The sequence below is a fragment of the Manduca sexta genome, chromosome 22, assembly GCF_014839805.1.
Source record: "Manduca sexta isolate Smith_Timp_Sample1 chromosome 22, JHU_Msex_v1.0, whole genome shotgun sequence".
NCBI lineage: Eukaryota > Metazoa > Arthropoda > Insecta > Lepidoptera > Sphingidae > Manduca > Manduca sexta.
Window position 1 is genome coordinate 5,263,483 of NC_051136.1, and position 26,183 is coordinate 5,289,665.

Sequence of the window (26,183 nt, forward strand, 5' to 3'; positions counted from 1 at the left end):
GTACGAATCCGTCTGGGTATACCTCGACGTTCGTGGTATTTGCTACCACAGCTTTCTCTGTTCATGCCGCGAAACAACATGCAAGCATTATTGTATTCCACATTGTAAGAGGTTTTTAAGTCACATACATCACGCCTCGATTCTTTAAGGGGTAGACAGAGGTGCAACCAAGGCACCCACTTATCACCTGTGTGTTCCTACGGTGTGTGAGGGGGCGAGACTATAGCCATATCGGGCACATATTCCAGACTCCGAGCCGATATTGAGTAGAAAAATCGAATATTACATTTCTAAGATTTAACTATCAAACTCAGGATGAGGATGCAGCGCCATACATTAATAATAATACCGACTGTTGTTTGTACTTTGTTTTGAGTAACGTGGGCATGTGTGGCTTTACGACAACTCGCTTCTCCGTATACTGTATGTTTGTGAATAATATTTTTAAACATCCAAAATGCAACGTCCTTTAACTCTCCAAATAAAAAATAGAGTTGTCTGTACCTAATTTTATGCAATTTATTTGGCGCTGTGTGTAGTAGAGCAAGAGTAAATTAGTACTAAAGTAACATCTGTTATGCTAAGTCTGATAACATACGTGATATAAAATAGCCGCTTTACCCGCTAATAAAAATAGTTCTGCATGATTTTCTATAGTAACACAGCAGTAGTTATGCAACGAAGGCTACTTTTGTTTATTTTTGATAACTATCGATTCTTTCTCATGGTATTTTAATATCAAGTAGTTTTATTCTGGAATTAACGTAATATGTTATAGGTTCTTAAAGGCATTCAATTAAATATAAATGTCCGGAAAAAAAACTTTTAATTATTTTTAACTTTAAATATAATATAATTAAATATAATAAGAAACAGGCCGATGTCTATACATTATAGATATTGAAGTAAAACTAAGGGTTCTTAATTACAGCAGCCGAAACCAAAACAACAATTTTTAAATTGTCTGACTATATGTCTGTATGTTTGTGCGCGCATCAGGCAAAACCACTGCTTAGAATTAAATGGAACTTTCACTGAAGTATTGCCAGAGGTCTAACTTAAAATTTAGACTTCATTTATCCTGGAATGTATACAGCGGGACTTTTATCCCGGAAAATTTTATCACACGGGCAGAGCCTCGAACAAAAGCTAGTCTTAAATATAATAATGACCTACTACTGCTAACTAATAACAATTTAAAAATATCGCATATTTACTTACCTATTTAAACTTCATTAAAAAATACCGCATCTAATAGCGAAAATAAAAGACTTCCAAAGTGTGTCAGTGAAATCGCGAATGGACGTTTCTAAAACCCATAACCGCAGCCATAGATACAAGTCATTGCGAATGAACGCAAACGAACAGGTTTGTAGAGGATTTACACTAACTGTGTCAAGATCAAGGAGTCCACAACGAGTTTGTTAGTCACCAGCATTGTTTATTTGATCGTAAACGTTGACCCACAAAAATGTATGTGTTGATTTATGTGTATTTTGAATAATTATCTAGTTGTTGCTCGATTTGATGACTGAATGTTTTGAAGTATTATTTTTTGAGTAACGATACACGTAATGTTATATCGTCTTACTTGATGAATTAAACTGATTTTCGAAACCAAATGCGTGCTCAAATAAAAGGGTTCTGATACATATTGAGTGCGCTAAATAAGTTAGCCCTATTATTAAGACTATTGCTATTTTGGTCCGTACAATAAATATCCTACAGTTCTAAAGGAAATAGCTTTGGGGACAATTTAAATTCTATTACCCTGTTTGAGTGAACGGCCAGAATTCTAAACGCCTAGAAAAACACGCCGTGTTTCGGACTTCACATAAAAACATAATGTGGACTACATAAATACAATACAAGAATGAATTGGAAATCAGAAACTTATTTGTTCTGAATTATTAAATACATTTTTAGAAGTTTGATTATGTTGTGTTCTTTTTTCAATTTATATTTCTGAATAAACTATAAAATTGGCACGATAAAGAATTGAAAAACGCACAACCAATTTCAAAAATCGAATTGTTTCTTTTTTTGTCATCCTTAGAAATATTTTCTTTATCATAGCCTTAACACTACGATTATCATGCTTTATTTATTCAGTCGAAAACGTACAAGTTATCTGGAGTAAGGTACATAGACTATAATAAAAATATACTAATATTACACTTATATTACGTATTCATTATGCACCAGCCATTAAGGTAATTATCACATCCCGTACCATTCACATCATCTTAATTACGTTCTACGAAGTTTCTCAATCGAGCTACATTTTTAAACAGCATCGATCTCGTTAGCCCTTACGTTTCTTCAGTTAACTACTTCGAAACTTGTATTCAAAGTTGCTGCAGCAAGCTATAAGCCCGCGTTTTAGCCCGACTAATATACGAAAATAAGTTGCTTCCTCGGAGTTGAGACGAAATAATGCACCCGGCTAGTCGATATCTAAAGTTCGAGACTTAATCTCAGTTGAGACTACAAGAACAGTACGTAGTCTGTCCATTCCGTTACTTAGTTTGACCTGACTTCAATGCAGTTTTAAGGGCGGTGTACATTACTTCTTAATGTGTTCGCGATACGGTTTAAATTGTTTTTGTACATTTTATGAGATGAAAGAGTACAACATTTTTATTATACGTAGCGCTAGTGGTAAACTTTTTCTATACATATTTGTTTTTATATTACAAACTTTCTTAAAATAAGTCATACGTTCTTTATTTAAAAATGCAAAGTTAATTCATAAGAGACTAAACATACTCAATTACAATCCGTCTCACGTTAATTGAAATAAATTTTAATCATGCTATTTATATTCGTTGGAACCATCGTGAATCAATCCGAGCGAGACTAAATTAATCAAATAAATGCATTACATTGGAATCCTTTAGCAGACGTTAAAGATAAATTTAAACTAATTTATAATTTGATGGGCAGTATAACTGAACATATATTTTGGTTAATAATATCAAAACATTTGCGCGGGTTTATGCAAAACAGTTGGAATCTGCACGAAATGGAAAGTCCGTAAGTTTCTATATTATTTATTATGTAATTAATTTTCATTTATAATTATTGGTAACGGAACAACACTGGCAAAAAGAAATATATTTTTATGAATATTTTATTGCTTATGTTCTGTAACGTATATTTTTTTTTATATCTCATTATTGACATACCATATTCTTTCATAGTTATTCACACAAACATATTAACACTATTTTTTATAACAGAAGAGTCATTTTAGATTATTATACAAGCACGACAATGTGACTCCACTGCACCTGATGGTACGTCAAGTGCGGTCCAAAAATATGTCGACTGACGAGAGATGATTACCCCTTACCAGTCGACACAATTATGCCGGCCGGTTGAAACTAGATATACACTAGCTGATGCCGGAACGCCACAGACTTACGTGGACCACTATGACGGGTTTTAATACATTGTGTACGGCGGTCGCTAACCGGGCAGATATATACTACCACTAGCAAAAATCATCAGTGTGCGCAAAGCCTATAAAACTACACCCGAGCAGCTAAAAGTAGTTCACAATAACTTTAAAATTTGATGAACAGTCAGCTAGTTTAATACTTTTATGTTGAGAGAATATTTTTCATATATTTCACTTTACTTGCTTCCATAGTAGAGTTTTATTATGACAATAAATTTTAAAGGACACATATTTGGCGAGTGTAGCGTTAGATGTGCGATAAAGGTTGCAGGATGTCTCTGGATGCAGATTCCAAGTCAGTCTGGAAATATCTGGGGAAGGCCCATGTCCAACAGTGGACATTCTGACGTATCGGAGATCAAAAATATTACTGTGCAATTTAAATTGTTTGAACTGGTGTTAAATTATGTTGTACAATTACAGTTAAACAAAAAGGTTTGGATTTTATATACCGATTATAAAACCATGTACGTAATATATTAAACGTTTAAGCCTATGATTTATAGACAATCTTAAAAATTAAGTGTGAACATGTTTTTATTTTCAGTTGGCCTACATTTTTGGAATGCTGTTTGTATTTATATTGATTGTCGAACAGTTAATTCATATTTATTATTTCGATTAAAGTCCTTGATATATTTAAGGAATAGATTATAAACTTGTGAATTTATTATGAGGTGCAATGACCCCAAAATATAATGGCAATTTCTTATAAGCAATATTTAATAATATGATGTGGCATTCATTTTTTGCTTCCATCTTTAGCAAAATTGCGTCATACGTATCGATTTTATATTCATGAACATTGCGAAAAATCATTATTCAACGCGGAAAAAGAATTAAAAACCTCATGAAGTCAATTTATCTCGCCGCACTTTCTTTTTATCAGTCTATATATGAACATCAGCACGCCATATGGGAAATATTAATGGAAGACACAAAGATGTATTCATCAATGCCTTAATGTTGTCGTGGATTTAAACCCATATAAGACATCTTTCGAGACAAAAAGTGTTACTGGTGGTGATCTCGCATATGTAAGAGCCCGCCTGGGTAGATACCACCGCAATGTCTATTTCTGCCGCCAAGCAATAGCGTGAAGTCACTGTTGTGTACCGGTTTGAAGGAAATTTTAGCCAGTGTGACATAATGAGACCTAACATCTCATGTGTCAGGATGGCGAGCGTAGTGGAATACCAAACAATACTTTGTAATACAAGGTATTGGATGGTGTTTCTACTGTTTATGGGCGGTCGTATCACTTACCATCAGGTCAACGGCAAGCTCGTCTTGACATTCAAGGTGTGATCACGAATACTTATTTCAAAATAATAATATGGACTAAATCATTCGTCTCATAGTAAGCGTCACACTTATTTACGTCGAGATCAAACATAGGACAAATGGCCCTGTTCCCTGTCAAAGCATTAAAAACATAGTCATAATTGATCCGTCTAAACGGCATTTTGAATAAACGATTCCAAACGCTTTTTTTGATCTGTCTCAAAAATGGACCAATCAGAACAAAGGTTTTTGACACGCTTACAAATTAGTTATTTTGATTGGTTCATTCGCAGAATCGGATTGGAGATTGAGATTGGGATCGTTTATTGAAACTGGCCGTAAATAAGGCTTTAGTCATTCACGATTTACAGACCATTAAGCTTGTGCGTCTTGGTCTTAAAAATGAATTCAGTTCATCAAGTAGCAAATAAGTTTCTATATTTATTAGGTTGTCTGGAAGAGATCTCTTTTTAGCGATAAGACCACCTATTGGTGCACATTTTTATAATGTAATAATTGTATTTATTTTTCTGTATTTGGTATTTAAAATAAAGTGTTTTCATTCATTCATTCAATCATTTATTCATTGTTATCATGTATTGTATCGAAGTTTTATAAGGCTATCTTCACACGATTTACTTAGTATCGTGTGAACTGAACGTTATAAAATTGATAAAGGCCAGTTGAGTTACGAGGCAGCAACGAGTTCCGGCCGCGACTTTCCAACGAAAGCGACGCGGCCTTCACGCGTCGCGACTTTAGGGAATTCATAATAATTTATACAGTTTTTATCGATAGAAATGTGGTGGCCTTGATGTCTTGCCATGAGCCAATGTTTTCTTAACTGTAGAAATTATTGGTTGTTTTATTTCGTAATATTGAAATATTAAACTTTCCATAGCATAGTTTCTTTTAGTAGTTGATTAATTTAACAAGCCCCAGCGAGCTGAGAAAATAGTGATGTCAACTTCACCCTGAAACAAATATTTTTGTGTACCTCATATATTTCACTCTGGGCCTTCTGGTTCACCATACACTATAACCTATATAATTTGCTATCAGATTAAGAAGACAATATTATAACCAGTAACTAATTTATTTACCTATATTATTGTTAACATAACATTGTCTGACACCCACTGATTCACTGTAATAGAGTTAACCTGCATTTTCCTACAGAGCGGTTGTTCTTGATCTTCTTTTGCCGCGTGTAATTTATGACATGCCAATGATTACTTCTGCTTGTTCTAATGGAAATATAAGTACTTATACAAATGACTAACGTGCTATAAACAAGATAATATGAAATAATGTGTGAGCAATAAGTATATGCATTGGTGACAATGTACAGAATATATTATGAAGCCGATTAAACCATCGTATGTAAATGAATTGTATGGTAAAAGATCCGTAATAGTGCCTGGTTTTGAAGAGTAGTATTCAAGGAAAGTCGGTGTACAGTCAGAAACAAAAATAACTAAACAAAAATTTCAATAATATTTCTTAACTAAAAGAAATATTTATTAGTTCATTTCATTTAAAAAAAAAATTGCTAGTACACAAAACTACATAGGCCATATTAAGTTTCGCATAAATTCAATTATTTTTGTTGCTAATGAACAACGTACATCCAGTTAGACCGACCGACATAATTTTGCAACAATATTTCAACAAGGATAACATAGTAGCCTTTTAATCGCCGAATTGAAACAGATATAGTTGCCTCATAGAACGAAACCATATTTAAAATCGATATATTCTTTCACCAAATCAATATGCAGTGTATGCGGCGTTGTGTAAGAACATTTATATTCAATAATGTTCAGACTTCCCGCACGTCGTATAAAATATTAAATAACGTGTGGTCAACGATGATTGTAATATGAGTATGATTTAATATAAGGCCGCGTTCAGATGACAAGCGTCAATCGTGCGTTTTTAACACTTTTTTGACTACTATGGACTTAACAAAACAAACACATAACGCATTTATCTCTAAAGAGTATGCAGAGGCGCAACGAGCACCCACTTTTCGCCAAGTGTGTCCCGTCTCATGTGATAGAGGGCGAGCATATCGCCATATCGAGCATAAAATCCAGACTCCAGGCGGATACTGACCAGAAAAACCCAAATATCACTTTGCTCGACCCGGGATTCGAACTCAGAGCGCTGCCGTATCGAGCATGCAGTACAAGAGCATAGAGTTTTACGTACGGTTTTTTTATAGTCGGTGACTCACCTTTTGATTTGTGATCAGTAGATAATCAGTAGATAAACAATAAATATATAAAAAATACCAAATTCTATTACATAACACAAACACCTAAAAATGATTTCCTGTAGCGCAATAATGTGTTGGTTGTGCTAAATCGCTTAATGCAAAAGCTACGGAATTATGGAGCAGCTATTTGGCGGGTCACGAACCGCCAGAGGTACAATCTAAATTTAGTAGATCTAATTGGAATGTCATAAACACGACTGATATATTGTTCTAGAGCTGCTAATTTGTCATTGTGATTAAAATTTACTAAGTTATTAGCAATATAACAGTCACAACTGCATTTCTTCTCTTTCGTAATTCCAATTTGTAATCATACAAATATTTGTCAAAATAAAAACACCTAAATCCTATCACATAAAACAAAACAGCTACTCAAATACATGTAACAGGAAACGCTACTACAGCCTCGAAATCTTGTATATAAACTGTCTACATCGCAAAATCTTGTACCCTGAGTTTCACTTAAATCGCAACAAAAGGTTTAATACGGCGGCCTCTCAGGAATTAATCAGGCGCGCTCAAGAGCCCTCGGCGTTCGGACACGGGGCACATGCTAGACTTGATTAAAACGGCAACGTACTGGCCACTTATTTGTACAAACTACTCTCTGACAAGACGCGAGTTATGAGTTCCTTATTTGAAATATGTTTTCTTGTTGCTATGTTTATTATAAAAAGATGAGATAGGATAAAAAAATATAAAGCTTTTAGATATTATTAAATTTTTACTCCATTCAATTCTAGTTGAATCTTGAAATTTAGATAAAATTCAAATAACGTGAAAATGTCAAATTAGTTTGTTTACGTTTTAGACAAATTCGAGTAAAATGAAATAGATTAATACTCTATAGTATTCATATTTATCTACACTATGAAGAAGAAAGAAAGAAAGAAATAAGACATTAAGAGAGGTTGCGGATAAAAATCGCGCCACGCCATTTTTTGCTATAAGACCTGACCCTTATCATTGGTGTCAGTTATATGATAGGCAAGAAATCGTTGTCATTGCAACCAACTCGAAATTAAACTATGCAAAATTACATGCTCTATATTTATATTATATCTATTATTTTCATTAATATTTAGTAATAACTTTGCCTGAGTTTGATTTGATGGCGACCGCCATATTTAAACATGTTTCGACCTATAACATAATAACATTCAAAGCATAATCTTAGATCAGTTGGAAAAAATCCGTAACTAAAACTTTAAGCTTCCTAAAAACAATCAACAAAACCATAGCTAATTCGCCATGAAATTAATAGAGGTTTCGGACTATTATATCGAGGTTTTGTACTATGGAAGTGTTTAGATGTATCACGAACCTTCGAATGAATTATTCGCAAAAATTACCTTCAGTTGTAACATGCGATACGTATTTCAGATTATCTCCACTGTATAATTTAATTTATAATATTGACAAATCAATTATATATTCATAATTAAATAGTTTAAATGTAGAAGCGTTAGTTACACATTAATTTATTTTGGTAAATACCAATTAAATATTTGTAGATTGGATTAACATAATCATTTAATGAGAAATTTGTTACTCGATCAATGACCCCAAATTATAAAATAAAGATGCGTTTATACAATCGTTAACACTAACGTCACATGCGAAAATGCTGTTGGTAGGATATATATTATATCCGCCAGGGTAGCAACCACCGTACACAAGGTATTAAAACCCATAGGGGCCCACGTAAGCGTGTCGCGTTCCGGGATCAGCCTGTGTATATCTGGTTCCAACAGATTTGCTTTATTGTGCCGACTGCCGGAGGACAATAATCCCTCGTCAGTCGACATTCTATTGGACCTCACTTCACTTACCATCTGCCCGTATTAACTATAAATAATAATAATAATATCCTAGCGACAGATTTATCGATAAGGTACATTACATATATTTTTTTTGTTTCTGGTTAGCTAGGAGACTGGTAAGTTACTGGTACCATATCACAACAAATTCCCGAATCATATTATGAATGTAGCCCTCCCTATTCTGCAATAGACCTTACGTGCAAGAACCTCACCTCCGCCAGTCATGAACAGCACGTACAGCGAAATCTCTTGGCCTACTTAGGGGTCGTCCATTAATCACGTGAAGCTCGAAAGGGGGGAAGCGTTCAGAAATAAAATCACAAATGGGGGGGGGAGGTAATAAGGTACGACGTGTTTTTATTATTCGTTGATGGCGCGATTTAATGTAAGAATTTCAATATTTATTTATTTAATATACTTTGTACAAAAAAAATACACGTTTTGGGACGGGGGGTAGGGTAGTCTAAAACCTCACATATCACCAGAGGGGAGCGGGTTAAAAGTCACTAAAAAACATCACGTGATTTATGGACGACCCCATATTTTGTTTATCCTTTGTAAGATTTGAGGTAAATTGAAAGGATGTGCCTGTTACATGATTAACCACCTGCCATAAAATTAATCAGACGCAGTTACCACAGAAGCTTTGTATTAGTGACGTCATACTGACATAAGTAGATGTAGCACAGGGCCGGAGGATTGTTTTATCTGATGAGGAAAATAAATGGAGTGTATACGTCATCTCTTTATCTTTCGTAAAGGAAAATGTAGCTCATAAATTATTTTTAATTCATTCAAAGAATGACTCGGAAAAGACATACATTATGAATTACATATCTCGGAAATACTAAACATTGTTTTTTAATTAAGTCATATTGAATTATTCCTGCTTTTAAATAAGTTAGTTTTTTGTATAGTTAGTGTCTTGGTATGAATAACGGAATAATTATGCATTATCAAGTTCTAAGAGTAATTAAGGTATTTAATAAATGCAATAATAAATCATTCGTTATTTAAAAAACGATAAAAACTTATATAAGATTCTTATCAATATTACGCGTCGCATACAAAGTTACGCATATTATGTCCTACTATTATTCATAAAATATTACGTCATATTATTTGTTTTATATCTTTAACATTGATTAATACCCATTTTATAACAATTTCCATCAAACAATACCGATTTCTTATATTTACACGAATGTGACATCAAAAAAACTAGTTTTTTAACGCGCTTTTGGAGTCCGCCTTCGAAACATCGGGAGAAAATTAAAACAACAAAAAACCGCGATAAGATCCAAAAATTATATTTATTTTAATTGTCAAACATCTAATAAACAACCATCATAAAGTAAATTCTGTAAAACGGTATTGCATCGGCCCACCTAAACCGCTTCTAAGTCAACTGTCAAGGAATTTTCCAACGTTATACAATAATTGCGGTGGCGATTACTCAGAGTACTGATGCAAATGGCGGCAATGACACTTGTGTAATGGTACTTTGTGATTTACTTTGGTTGCTAAGGCTTACTTTATGAATAGTGTAATAGTTTGTAATAGCCATAAGTGTTACCATTGCATAAACTTCGCTAAAATAATAGCCATAAGAGTTAAAACACCAACGCCATAATTTTGAGAAAAGTAACAGTAATTTTGACTGTTACTATCAAATGTAAAGTATGTAAAATAAGCCGCTAGTCTTTGTCCAGTTTGCTAGTGTAAAAGAGTTCAACGCACGCTAAGCGCGCACGCAGTTAGTAAATCATCGTTACTATTTCATTAAAATGAGTCATCCACTTCGGTTTAGTAATTGATTTATGATTCTCTTTCTTATTTTAGATATTATTTTGATTGCTGTATCTGCGTAAAATGATTTTTAAATAATAAAAATTAAAAAAATATATATTATATTAATAGTTTTTTTTAAGTGAGTCAAAATTAATCCATATTTATCTATAACTACTATAAGAAAACGTAACCGAAGTAGTTTAAATATTAACTTAATAATAAAGAAAAAAGTTATTGATTTAGGAAATTCACTCGCTAAACGCACTAATAGTATTAAATTTTAACGGGCGTTAATTCGCTGAGCATTAACATGAATATGCTGTTAATATTTATAAGGTTATTGCAGTGCAAGCTATATGATACAGATTAATTAGATCTTATTCATAACATGTTTCAGTTCTCAATTTAAACCTTCCAGACAGTTTTCGTCATTTATAAATAAAGTTGCAATTATATCAAATAAATTACGTAGTCACTTTTTACATATTTGTTTTCATATAACGGTGAGACAATAGGTAATATTGGTAAATGGTTACCGACGCTAATGAACGTCCACAGCATATAAAAGCAGCACTTTGAAATTATAAGCTATATTAAGGTTATTTATTATTATTTTAATATCTCCGTACCTAATAAGCTAAGCAAATAATATTCAAGTTCCAATTTCGTAATCAAATGTATTAATTACATAAATCACATATCAATTATACATAATCAGCTTATCACAGAATCGTATCTACTGATTATTTCGACGGCATCCGACAGTTGACGTGATAGCCATTGATTTGTAGATTTGTTACACAACACATGTTAATAAGAAATTTTCTGCTTATCTCCAATGTTTGATCTCATATCAATAGTTCTGCGTAGTATCGCCTTGATAGAGGTTGTCAAACTTTTGTATTATGAAAACACACATTGACCTATAATGATATGTTTATTACATATCTGATGTATCACTATGTTTGAGAGAACTTGGGGTAACAATCGCATAAACTTATTTATTGTCAATATTATTTCTTTAATATTATGTTATTGTAATACGCTATGCGGTATAAAACCAATTTCGAAGATGTCGAAATTGTATAAACATAAATAATATTTTATTTATATTGTAGTCTAAGTATATTTTTAAATAATTATTAGAAACTAAGAGACACATGTAGTGAAATTATTTATATGTATTCTTATTTTCTATCATACTTTAAATAGAACTGTGACTAATAAATATATTTATCCGCATTTTAAATATCTTGATATAAATTATTTTTAGCCTTCTACCACAAAAGGCTAAAACAAAGATTACAACTCCACAGTTACTATAAAAGGATATCCTGATTCGTGTAAGTTAGAATGCGCCGTGAAGCCGGAAGGTCGGTAAATAAAATGCAACAATCATAAAAAAGATTTTTCTGGTATAATTTATGTGAGATAAACTGTAATCTTAAGGTTACGTGTATGAATGTCACTAATTATGCATTGTCTTCCGGTATAACAATGAATAATGTAATTAGAGACGAAACTGACTGCAGTGTTATTACTCGAACGAATGTCTGCCAAAATAGATTACTGTGTAATCGTTCAGTCGCAAAACATATAATTTGTATAGTTTAGTTGAACTATATAATTTATTACATGGAGGTCAGTATGCTACGAAAATATACCACCAGCATTTTGAACTCAATCACAGCTCTCGTTCTTTTTATTTCATTCGCTTCGTTCTCATTCAGCCATTCACTAACCAATTAGAGTTCTTTATTTAAAATATCATTTACATTACGGTCCGAAGTTTGAGTACCGCTGCCATCCAGCTATCGTTCGCACGACATCAGCAGACGACCGCTTTCTTCCTCACGGAACTTATCTAACCAGTCGCGCGGATCCAGTTTCTTTGCTTTATCTGCTCGTCCCTGTTTGTGTCACTAACATTATAAAACAGAAAGTGTGCTTTGTTATGTGGTCACGTAGGTTCATTTCGACTTATTATTGTGACAAATTTCCATGAATTTTTGTCTACTACCATAAGTTGTTAGAAAGGATGCATTTAGATAGAAAGATTGAATAAATATTACATGAAACTGAATGTTACTAGAAATAACCATGACTTAAAAGGTAGACCTGAGTACATACAGTGATTTCAAAAAATAAAACTCACGAGATAAATTATGAAACGATTAAGAAACATAGTTTGTTAAAGTAGCTAAACCAACAAATAGCATAGAAACAGAAACACTACTCAATTAATAAATAAAACTCAGACCAATTAGTAATCAGGTGATCTAGCCTACAGTAAAACAATTGCACAACACACGAGTACATTCTACTAGAATTATTCCATTCTACGCGCAGAATTTTAACTAAACTATAAACGGTGATGAATCATTGGACCGTCCAGTTAGGTCTGGACGCGCATGAAATATATAATATCCTTTCCATTTTTATCAATCTAAGTACCGGTTTAGATCCTAGTCCGTGACGGTGGCTTTTTGGCTTATTTTAAGCCTCACAATTATCAGCATCACAAATTATACAGTAGCAATAGTGACTTCTTATGTTTACGCAAAAGTTATATATTGAAAGGCATTTTCGAGTTTAATAACGTTTTTTTTTCTCTTTATAATTTTCTCCAGAAGTTTCGAAGACTTTACAGCCTTCATGGTCACAAGGGGAAATTCATGCTCCATCGTAATAAAATCCGAAAAATAGTTTTATTTCAAAAATCGTGACTTTGATATACAAAACGCTGACGTTACGACGAAGAGTGATAGAAAGAATAAATGACAAACACACCTGCCTCCTCTACTGTGACATAAGTCTGATGATGTACTATTTTAATTAGTTTATGGTTGGCAATAAAACGTTACAAATATTTATACACATTAGCAACTGTCATTTAAATTAATTTATTCATAATTTAAATAAGAATAAAAACGATTCTAGAGAATTGTAAATGATGCATCATAATCGATTTAATTGAATAAAAATATTGAAGTTTACAATAAATTGGATTGCTTATTGCCAATTACATTAGCCAAGAGTTTATGTATTAGCAATATTTCCTCAAGACCATAATCGTATTTATTTTTTGGAGTGCGACGTGGACGCTCCCTTTTTATTGTTTGAACTAGTAATTTAATTGCAATTATTGCATATATGACGAAAATATGAGCCGAGTTACTGTAATAAACACTGATGCGGAACACAAATTGCATTAGCGTTGTCGTGCAAATAACTTCAAGTACAGTTGTCCAAAATACAAACAAAAAATATTATTTGAAGCGTGAGCGCACGTCACGCTGCGCACGCGCAGCTAATGCTTTTATTTGAGTTGACGTGCCGCAAGCTTCCTCGTGCTCAAAGACATGACATCATTACAAGTAATATTTCAGTTTAATATATATTTCATTGTACACAAAAAAGGTCACTGTCAAATAATTTTTCGTGGAATACCAAAAAAGTTTTACAAATAAACAATTTAAATGGAGCATATTTTAACGGTTAAATAAACAAGATCTCCAACTTTTTAAAACGTCAGGAAGCGGTAAGTTGTAAAATTTAGCGTCACGCACAAAAGTCATTTATCATAGTGATTGTTGTTGGCGTCTGAGCACCGGAATAAATCCTGGAGTTTTAACATTAAAGCCCCGCGCGCCGCGCCCGCCCGCCCGCCGCTCCCCAGCCGTCCGGTCCTAATGGCCAGGTAATAATTTCAATCTGCACCACCGGCCAAACTTCCAAACGGCCAAACTTCAACACATTATCTTTTAATTTGAACCCGCCGGACGGACAAATAAGACGTTGCAAAAGGAATTCCATCGAAACAGTCGAAACTTCTGTCGAGACAGAATAAATTGACGCGAGAGATTGCCGCCCTCCATGGCTGTTTCTAAAGCAATGAGATACGAATTTCTCATTAAAATTTTCAGACTGGAAGTCGGAATCCCGGTGTTCCATTCAATTCCGCCTTTTGAAACTAAATCACAAGTTTTAACCAATTACTTTGACAATGAGCCATTGAATATATATTCAGGTTTAAATAGAATCGAATCATTATTTTTTCGTTATTTATTGTTAAAAGTATTCCTTCTTTTAAACAGAGAAATTTCAAATTATTATCAAATAAAAGATTACACTTAGAATACATAGTGTTGTGATCTCCTTTTTTTTCGCAATTATTGTGTCGGATCACAAGATCGCGATGAATACACTCGCTTAATTTCGAAACGCGAGTTACAGACAATGTCCGTCACGAGTTTTTCATCATGTAGTTTCTCGTCCATCAATGATTAAGACTATATTGGTAACCTCTCAATAAGGTGATCAAATAGTGTAACGGATTCCGTCAGTCATCCGCTCCACCGCAATTGAATACACATTGAGAAATTTCTAATGTTCTACATTCAATTTTATGTACATTTTTTTTATTACTTAGTAGTTAGCATATGAAACAAATACCAATACATCGTTTATCGTACACCAAATAAACTTCTATAATAAATAAATCTATTGTCGTAGTAAATTAAAGAAATATAAGTAACTAATAAATTTAAATTACTATATAAAATATACCAAACATTATTTTTATAAATATCACCGGCATTTCGTAGCTTAAAAAGCAAATTTTCCATCCATTTGCGGCATATGTAACATTAAACACAGTCTCACATAAGGACAGTAACTTACACATGTCACATAATGTTCAGGAAGGGTTCGGACGTAACCAGCTCGGGCACGTGTGCCCCACACCTAAATACCTTTTAATACCAATAGAATGGTCGCAACTGTGTTATTTCATCGAAGTTCCCTTTTATACAAAGTCATTTAAACTTTGGAAGTTAATTTTGACCACAATTGTGTACTTTATCAAACTAATAATATCCTTAGATTGCTAAGGCCTAAGTTAGGCTGTATATACACCGTTTGTATGTGTTGGTAGAGTTGAAATTGTAGATAAGGAAAGTTCGAGCGCTAATTTGTTCTCTACGATATTGTGTTATAGAAATTCAACATTTTAAGTTTATTCGACCAACATTTCAACATTATTATATCAAGATACGGTCTCTTAGACTACAGAATATGTCTTTAATTATTATGTTATCGTGTCACCTAGTACAAAATATCTTTAAGCCAACCTCCATTACACATTGCAATACAATACTACTGTGAAACAAGATGTTATGAGTTCGATCCTCACGCAAAGACAAATATTTGTTCAATCGCAAATATTTGTTGCAGGATAAGGTGGTACTGATAGACCCTTCAAAACTTCGTGATAGACACAAAACACGACTTATAAGTAAACTTGGAGTCATAACTACGGATATAACTGTTTAATTTGATATTTTTGTATGATTCATTAAATATTCTTTATGTCATAAAAATCTATCCTGTATCTAATATATTTGTCATTTCCTTACTACATAAGCCAAGCACACAACGAACTAGCTATAATACAACTACTATTTGAACGGCATAATACAATATATCAATAGCAACATATTGAATAGCTCCCGAAATATAGGATCATAGCCGCTGCAGCATGTAGCCTGTTTGTATATATCATAATATTAAAGCTACCTCGTCTGATTGGTTCAGTGTGACCGTTTCAGAGATCCAATATAATATGTATTGTATAGGCCGTGATCAGAATGTTTTAAACTCGAATTAAGTACAAAGGTTCGACTAATAAAGTTGGTTGCGTTAAAACTGAGAAAATAATGAATAAGGATTAAACTATGATGCCATCATAGTTCAAAATCGAATGTCAAAAATAACACTTTCAAGCCAATTCAAAATCCTAATATGTTTATGAAAAAACCGACAGAAATATATGACCCAAAAATAAATAGTTGAAAATAGTAGGGCGTTGAATTACAAGAGCTATCTATAAACTGTTAAACACAATTTTTAAAACAAATAAAAAACAAGGATCAATAACGTTAAACAAAACGTTAAGTGAACAGACACAACACATATCTTTCTTGATCTTTTAATTCACCTATAAACTTTTATAACACTACTTTAACGTAAAAATCCAAAGATCAATAACATTTTATACAACGTTAAGTTAACAGATATCTTTGGTGATCTTCTAAGTAAAAAATTAAGCCATTAGCCAGCCTAGTAATAAAGTCAGCTTATGGCCCCATTTCACCTCCACTTGTATTATGCTAATCGCCTCTCTCAGTTTACGAATAGAATTTAATTTCGGCTTTGACCCGTAAGAAGTTTCTTTTCTTCGGCTTATTTAAATAAGTACGTACTCTGATTAATTTCGGGAACTCATTCTCAGTTTCATCGAATGAAACAAGTTTAATTAACAAGTTCAGTGTTAGGACTTTGCAAAATGAACTCAGTTTAGCTTTGTGTTGATATGAAAATGAGATGTATTTATGTTTTTAAATGAGTTTGTTATACTTGGAGATATTAAGTTATGTTTATATTACTTTGTTTTTTAAATACTTTGATGTAATTGTATATATTTCTTATTCTATAGATGTTTGTTTTTTATATGAAGATGTTGTTTGGTTGTTAATATTTTTTACGGTATTATTTTGACGTCGTGTAATATGTATACGGACTTATCATAGTCATCAGAACACCTAAGGAGAACATCACACGTCATATTATTTGAGTAAAAATACTTTAACGACTAGGTGTCATAATTATGTAGTCGTGGTAATAAATAAAAATAATCGCCCGTATCAAATTTTATGACACGCACTTATTGGTTTAAAAATGTTGCAAGTCATAAAATCTGTAATCTTTTATTATATGCGTAATCATTGTTACACAGAGAAAGTCGAGAACAATCTCTGGGAACTAATATATAGTTATAATAATTTACTAAATTAAAATACAAAACTATAAAGAAAAATGTACTTACTAGCCATTCAGTACGTCATTTCCGTTCGATACTCATTATCAAAATTATCAAATCGAAATTATAAATTCTATAATTAAAGACAATATATAATATAACTAGCTTTTGCTCGCGACTTCGCCCGCGTGAAGAAGTTTTTCACAATAAATGTCTCGTTATATATGTATCCGGAATATAAAGTAGCCTATAACCTTCCCAGAGTTTTATACTATCTCCATACCAAATTTCATAAAAATCCGTTCAGTAGATTTTGGGAAAATCAATAACATGCGTATATATATATATATATATATATATATATATATATATATATATATATATATATATATATATATATATATATATTAATGGCAATATAACTTTCATAAACCAACAGAACATTTTAAAATCGATTTAACAGTCCACAAGTACATATCCCTTATAAACTACATCTCTATTAGATGTCATATTACTTCGTATTTTACTATTGTGGATCAATTTCATACCCCAAGCCGCTATTAATTGCTTAGATAACAGCCGCTTAGTTAATTACATAACCTACTAAAAGCCGCGCAAATTCCCACAAATCATGATAAGCACGATAATTACAGAGAGGAAGTACGAAGGAAAGTAAATGTTTAGGTTTTTGTTGTTTTCGTGACAGCTTAAGCTTTGGTCATACTGGATGCTTTCGAAAGCTAAGGGCATCTTCATATACCGAGTCCTTCATATACCGAAAAAATATATATTAACGTGTAAGTTAAAATATATATTTTCTTAATTCAAATTAATTTATAAGTTCTAGTGTACTGGTGTGCAGTAAAATAACGATATGCATTGAAAAAACGATGCAAATTCCTCTAACGTTACACAAAAAAACTGTCAACGATCGGAATGCGTGTGCTGGATATGTGAAAAAAACGCGTGTCTGTGCAGCGATAGTAACATTTTATGAATGATGCATAATGTAAAATACAAAACCCAAAAAACGTGTGTACGCTCTTTAAAAGTGTGCGACAATATAAGGTTTCTTATATTAAAATCAGTATGACTTTTTAACGTTCACTTACAAACGCCTTAATTAATTTGTACACGAAAGATTATCACCTATTGATATTGTGAATGCTATTTGGAAGCTATTCTTTACCATATAGCTTATCTCAGTGTGTGCTAGGTTTAGCAGCAGGCCGTGGCAATGTGACAGTATGACTCTCTCCTGACCTCTGACACTGCCATCAATTCCACATTTATATAACATATTACGTGACTGCATTGTGAAAACACGTCGTTTAACACAATAAATATTTATAGATTCAATGTTATAAACATTCATTTCTTTTAAAATGGCAATTGAGTTAATATAGTATTTTATTAAATGTATTTATGAAATAAATTTGTATTTGAACTTATCAATTTTTATTTTGTTCTATTTAATGTAATCGCTTTTTGGTTTCATTTATATTTTGTTCAATTTATCAAACGTGTATACGTAATGAATAATATCTTATAATTTATATCTATAACTCATGCGTTATCTTAAAAACCCAGCTTGTCTATACTTGAAATAATATCCCTAATATTTCATACGTTTCATACAATGAATGTAAACCATATTTAATTTATGAGTTTAATTAAAACGGTAAAAACAACTGTTATACCGTATAATGAAATTTCCTAAAACATGCACTGACCTAAATTTTATTTTAAAAAACTATTATGGTTACGACCGGAACCAACCCGCTTTTTACGAACAAAACGTTATAATTATAGTTTAATAATTCCGTACAAACTGAACACCTGGCTACATTATTTTTCATTGGCAATACTCAACAAATTGCTTTAAGTAATATTATGTCGATATTACCTAAATATGAAGCGGCGATAGCCTAGTTAGGTGTGGAACGGACTGCCGAGACGAATGTCCGCAGGTTCAAAACCCAAGGGCACACTAAAATCATGTGTGTATTTTTTGTGAATTATCGCTTATAACGGTGAAGGAAAACAACGTGAGGAATCCTGCAAACCCAAGAAGTTCGTTTTAAGTATTTTGAAGATGTGTGAAGTCTACCAATACGCACTAGACCAGCGTGGTGGACTAAGGCCTAATCCCTCTCAGTCTTCGAGGAAGCCCATGCCCAGCAGTGACAGTATGTAATACAGGGCTGATATTTTTATTATAACACCATGTCATAAATTTTGTAGATAGAATTTTAAACATTTCGTTCTATTTGATAAATGTTCTATAAGTTCTGTATATACCTAACATTTTTAAAACTTGTTGAGACTATTTAAACGTGTCTAATGCTGTCTGAAAATTATTTTTCCTTTGACACAGTAATTGGGTGTCAACCGTTTCATTGACTTTGGAAAATTGTCAGCGTGCTATTTAAATTGCCACTATTTGCACTTAATAATGCTTGAAGACTTTATAAATTGGTTTCAAATAGCAATTTGTGACGCTTAACAATATTTTTACGTGATATTTTTCTCGAGAATTGATAAGGGTATTGTCAAAGTAGTTATTGTTAGGAATTTATATATAAACCTGTATAGTTATACAGGGTCATTTTGACATTGTGTTACTAAATTAAACCACACACTCGTCTTCGACGTCGTTCGTTGTCTGCTAACATTGTGCCAAAAATCGTTGGTGAATAACGAATATTTTCACCAAAAATCCTGGTTTTAAATTCTGATTTTTCGATCATTTTGTAGTTAAATGCAAATATGGCACGTGTGTGAGTGTATTTCTGACTGAAAGTTTGATGTTGCCACTGCGACGAATTCTCTTAGAGTGGTAGTAGTGGCATAAGGGTGTGTAAACTTAATATTACTTTTTATTAATATTTATTTTGTTCGCAACTTACACTTTTTTATATTACATCTACAGTTCAAGTAACTTATTGTTAAGTATTATTTCTAAGAATATAAGTATGGGGTTTCATTTAATAAAGAATGTCAAAATGACCCTGTATATGCTAGCAAAAATATTAGCATAATCTAGCCACCAATAGGCAGCGATTAATGCTTACCAAATCAAAATGAAATTTTAACAATGTCCGTGAAAATTTTTCAATTAATCGCTTTAAAGTGATTAATGGCTAGGTCGATATAGAAACAGATTTATTATGTCCCCTAAAGCCGCGAAAGTGCTATCAACAGCCGAAATGGATTTTAAAATTGTCCTTTTGATGTAGACTGAGTGGGACTTTGTAGACAACGTCGCTATTAAAATTTGATTAGCGTTTGAATTATATTAAAGACTTAGTTTTGCTCGCGGATTCGCTCTTGTGCAACGCCTTTTCTGAACTAAAACAACTGACTACCTAAATTAAAATGAATAATAAATATAGGTATCTGGACACCTTTCCGCTTACCATAAAGTGCCGTGCGGGTATATTGCCGTGTTATTATAAAAAAAAATACCCTGTTTACTGTTCCGGAATAAAAAATAAACTATATTACGATGATCCAAGAACTCAAATCCGTTCTGCGGGATTCTGCGATAGCTCCTACAAACATCTAAATATCTTCAATAACTCACATTTATAATGTTAGTCTGTATTTAAGACTATGGTGTTGCTCGCGGCTTTGCCCGCGTGTAATGGCTTTCCCTTGAATAGGGTAGGGCGGGGCAAAAAGGGCCAATTTCACTTCTAGCAATTACATTGTGAAAATCAAACCTACTACAACAAAACAAACAACACATATGAAACAAACAATTATCGAACTATGTTTGGCTCAATTCTTAGTTGATTCATCATTATAGAAATATATATTTTTACTGTTTTTCTAGACATTGTCATCTGTCTCTTTTTGCCCCATAGTAGGGGTAAAAAGGGACAGCGAGGAGGCAAAAAGGTCCAATATTACGTTCTTAATTTTAAAGGGTTTAATGAAATAATAACTACATATAATTGAATGGAAATCAAAAGTATATTTGTTTTTTCAAAAAACCAATAAATAACACATGAGCTTATCATTATTACAAAAAAAAATATAATCTCTTCATTGAAGTATAATTAAATTTAATCAGTCTTAATCAAATAACAATATATTTTTGGAAAATATAAAGTCTTATTTATCAATTCTAACTATCTTAACACTTTAATTAATATTCAGTCTCAGTTGAAGACCAAATTAAACAAATCAGCACTTAAAATTTTAGAATATTATATTTATATTAAACATAGATATTTAAACTCTTATAAAACAACATACGTAGAACTAAATTTGCTGAACGTTGCATCAATTCCACAGATTTTGTGCTACGGTCTGTTTTTCTTTTATAGTTCCGCATACTAAAACAAATAAGAAAGATTTTATAACCAATTTGTAAATTATGTGGGGTAAAAAGGTAAAACCGGACCTTTTTACCCCAACCGCGTGTGAGTATTTATAAAGGTTATACAAAAAAAAAACATTCAGTCTAACTTAAAAATGACTATAAACATTTAAAAACAATTAAATAACGTATTATAAAAAACTATTTCCAGGCATCGTTAACTTAAAAACAGTCCTTGAAACCAAAAATATTCAAAACGAAAAAAAATACTTACGTCAAAATTTGGACACGCGACCGTGTATCTCCCGCAAGCGACGTCGCGCGAGTGCAAGCGATAGCGCGTTCCTCCCCCCGCGCCCGCATCTTTACACTTGTGTCATTAGCAACAACGATACGTCACTTGTTTTTGAGATATTTGTGGTGGACCTTTTTACCCGCGGACCTTTAAGCCCCGTCCTACCCTACCCTACATCACTGTAGCTATTCACAACACCACTTGCAAGACGCCAGTGTCATTAATTTAAAAAATTACCTTACATAAAATATCCCATGGAAAAAAAATATTGGGATAAAAAGCACATGTGCCAAATATCATCCAAATTGGTTCAGCTGTTTCTACATTTAATTCTCACGAACATCGAAACATTTTTACCAATGTTTTATATTAGTGAGATCAGTTTACAACGTTTATGACTTTAATTAAACTAAATTAATTGTAGTTAAGTGCACTAACCTCTCTCATCTGGCAATAAATCTCTCAGTTTTATCTAAGTTAATTAAAGTATTTGAATCGTCTGCAAATAGGAGGGTTTATATTAACAAAGAGTTCGTTAATTAAATATCAAATTAATCAAAATCAAAGTTGCAAACTATAATTAAATTGATCATAAAAAAAAAATGTGAGCAGTCACGGGACGCCTGGCAGATGTGAAACATTGTATTCGTACAAGTAATGTACAAAGACAAGATTACAACAGGAACTAAATATATTATAATGAAAAAATTAAAGATTAGATTTTTTTACAAAATAATATTTTTTACAATAGGGCTAACCCTGTATTATATACTGTCCCACTGCTGGGCACGGGCCTCCTCTACTACTGAGAAGGATTAGGCCTTAGTCCACCACGCTGGCCTGGTGCGGATTGGTAGACTTTACACACCTTCGAAATTCCTATAGAGAATTTCTCAAATGTGCACGTTTCCTCACAATGTTTTCCTTCACCGTTAAAGCGAACGCTAATTCACAAAGAATACACACATAATTTTAGAAAAGTCAGAGGTGTGTGCCCTTAGGATTTGAACCTGCGGACATTCGTCTTGGCAGTCCGTTCCACACCCAATTAGGCTATCGTCGCTTTTTATTATTTGTGCTATTTATTTTCATTTAATACATACATCGTACACTCCACTATATATAGACTGTATATATACCCTCGTCGCGCCGTCACGCCAACAATCCGATTTATACCTGCGCCTATAGATGTTTCACATAAAAAACCTTTCAAACGATTTTTGGTAGTTTTAATTACTAGAACACCTGTACCGCGGTATATTTCTCCAAACTACGCTTTGCCGAATTTCGCTAACGACAAAAGTTATTGGCAGCCCTCTGCTACCGAGGGCGGCTCTCGATGAAGGTCTAATGGCCTGCCAGTCAGCGGCACGGACAACGTTTTGTTTTAACTGTTGAAAAATTCCTGAGCATGAGGATCTGCTTAGGTTTATGTTATTATTTTGTGTTTTATATGAAGTTAATTAATGTGTTGGTTTTAATTTCAGATTGGCTTGCAGATTCTTTATTTGGTGAGTATCATATTATAAGCAATTGTAATTATACACACTATAAAAAAACATCAATTATTATTGCACATATCAATTAGTCTCTACTAATAATTATTATTAGCCACATTCACAAATCTACACGTTTAAATTCCGACTTCAACACAACGCTTAATTGTCACTAGTCAGAGAAAAATGAAAGCTGTAGATTAACTGGCATGTCTTATTTAATTTGGCACGAACCATCGGAAACTATCGGCCCCTCCGGCGCCGGCCGGCGGAAATCAAACTAATCGATTTTCATTTTGCCGACGGGAAATTAAATCCTTTGAGAGAGCCGATAACGGATTTCAGCTAAGCACGACACGTGTTCGGCCATTTAAACTTTTATATTGATTAAAAAATTTATATGTGAATTGCATAACTTCGCGTTTCGATTCACTTTTAATGGGATTATGTTTTAATTTAAGGATTAGACAGAACTTCGGTCATGTCTGTTTATAGTTGACTTGGTCCGGCGCGAAATAATGCATCATGTTTCATGCTTTAGATCAGAGGTTCCAGTGTCAAGAAGTCAAGCCAACATTTTGGTACTTTACTATTAAACCAAATAAATTTTCGTGGACCCCCGTTTATGAATTATGGACTCCCTGTTTTTTGGTCACGCCAACATAGACCCACGTCAAGTCTCCCGTGAACTCCTGGAGGTCCACTGGAAACCATTTTGGGAATTCATACTTTAGACTTTCTGACTTATACGTGAGTTTGTGATACGTTACCTAAATATTTACATATAGTAGTTATTTTTATGTACATGCATAATACGTGGTAAATGAAAAGCAACGTATATTAACATAATTGTATAATAATTCGTGACACGGTTCGACAAACCAGAGCATTTATTACCATAAATCACATAAAAAAAATACTATTGGTAAAGAAATCTATATCGCGATGCCTAAACATTGTCACGAATTAAACAGATATTAAGAATAGTAATTTTGTTCCTCATTCTTTAAATTATCACATAAATTCTTACACAGCAATTTGTTCCCTATTACATTATGATACCTTACATGCGAAAGGTGAATTTCATATCTCTGCGTATCGCTGATAAGGGAAAAGGCAATTTGTTCCCTATTGACCTAACATACTTGGCCAAATATGAGTATGTTACAGCTTGATACTATATAACTATAATTATTAATATTTAGCCCTTTGAACTGAGTGAGAGATCTGATCATTGTAGTTGTATTATAGTATGTCTTTCAAATCAGTTTGCCTGTTGACAACGGCCTCCTCCAGTAGCTTCCATGTTTATAACTATAAACACCTAAATTAATTACCATTCACATTTGCATACCAATTAGTCAATCATTATAATACTAAATATCTCACCTAAAACGAAATTTCTTAACTGCTGTATATTTATGATTCAATTTTGTCTATTTCTCTTTACATAACAGTTCCATAACGTTCTTTCATAACACCGTGATAAAATTTCAAATTTACGACGACCAATTTGAAACATCCGTATTAGAATTTGCATCATCTGCCATATCTAATCTTGATTGTGTGATTTTCAATACAAAGGCTGATAATATTATAATTTGGTTCTACAAAAATCAACCCTGTTGAGTAATATTGAATGTACATAATTTAACATACACACAGTGAAAAAGGTATACCATATATAAGTACAAAATAGTTTGCTTTCATATAAAAGGTTGTCTACATTAGTGCTATAATATAATGATATACTAATGGAATTTTACTGTCATATTATTTCATGTCAAATTTAAATGGATGACATAAGATAAAAAAATGATTGTATCAAATTTAACACTAGGTTTTGCTCGTGGTTACCCTCGCTTGAATGTTCTTTACCGGTTTTTTTTCTAATATCTACTTTGCCGGGATAAAAATAGCGTAATGCTAATCCAATACTAGTTCTTTAAACTCTTTTATCGGTTTATGTTTGCTATAAGCTCAAAGTAACATAGAAATATATCCACAGACTTTCACATTTAACTATAATGTTAGTGATAAAATAGGATTATACATCAAGTCATCTTAAAATATCTCTAAAATGAGTGTCACTTTAAATTCCTTTTCGACGTCTGAATTGCATAAGTAGAATTTGTATGGGATATTTTGGTAGACTCGTCATCTATCACATGGCACGGATTTACATTTAGTAAAGAATAGTTACAATATTTACCCATCGAGAAAGTTATGATCGCTGGAACTTGTACTTCAAACTCGCCTGAAAGTCGCTCGACTCGCCTACCGCTTGTTACTGCAATAATATCCCAAAGATTTTTTACAATATCGCATTAAATATTTCATTCAAATCGCAATACATAGTAACCTTTACTTAAACCTTACAACAACCGATCTTCACATGAAATTCAAATCTTCAAGACATCCATCAACCTGTCAAAAGTCTCCAATAACATAACACTGAGAAATATTTCCTCATAAGCAAAATATTTGAAATCTTTTTATGTATTCTCGAAAAATTCGTATTAACCAATATTGAATTTTGACGTCATAGTTATACAATATCTTTTCACATTTTTGAGATCAAAGCATTTGTACCAATAATAATA

General features: G+C 32.7%; 1 protein-coding gene across 3 annotated transcripts in view; it reads left to right on the plus strand.

Annotated features, from left to right (window-relative positions):
* Positions 1-26,183, plus strand: part of LOC115444591 — a 132,130-nt gene that overhangs the window by 12,433 nt on the left and 93,514 nt on the right. For all 3 annotated transcript variants that reach the window (XM_030170425.2, XM_030170422.2, XM_030170423.2), the window contains exon 2: positions 23,572-23,595. The gene's annotated coding sequence lies outside the window, so the exon portion shown is untranslated. The remainder of the gene's footprint in view (positions 1-23,571; positions 23,596-26,183) is intronic.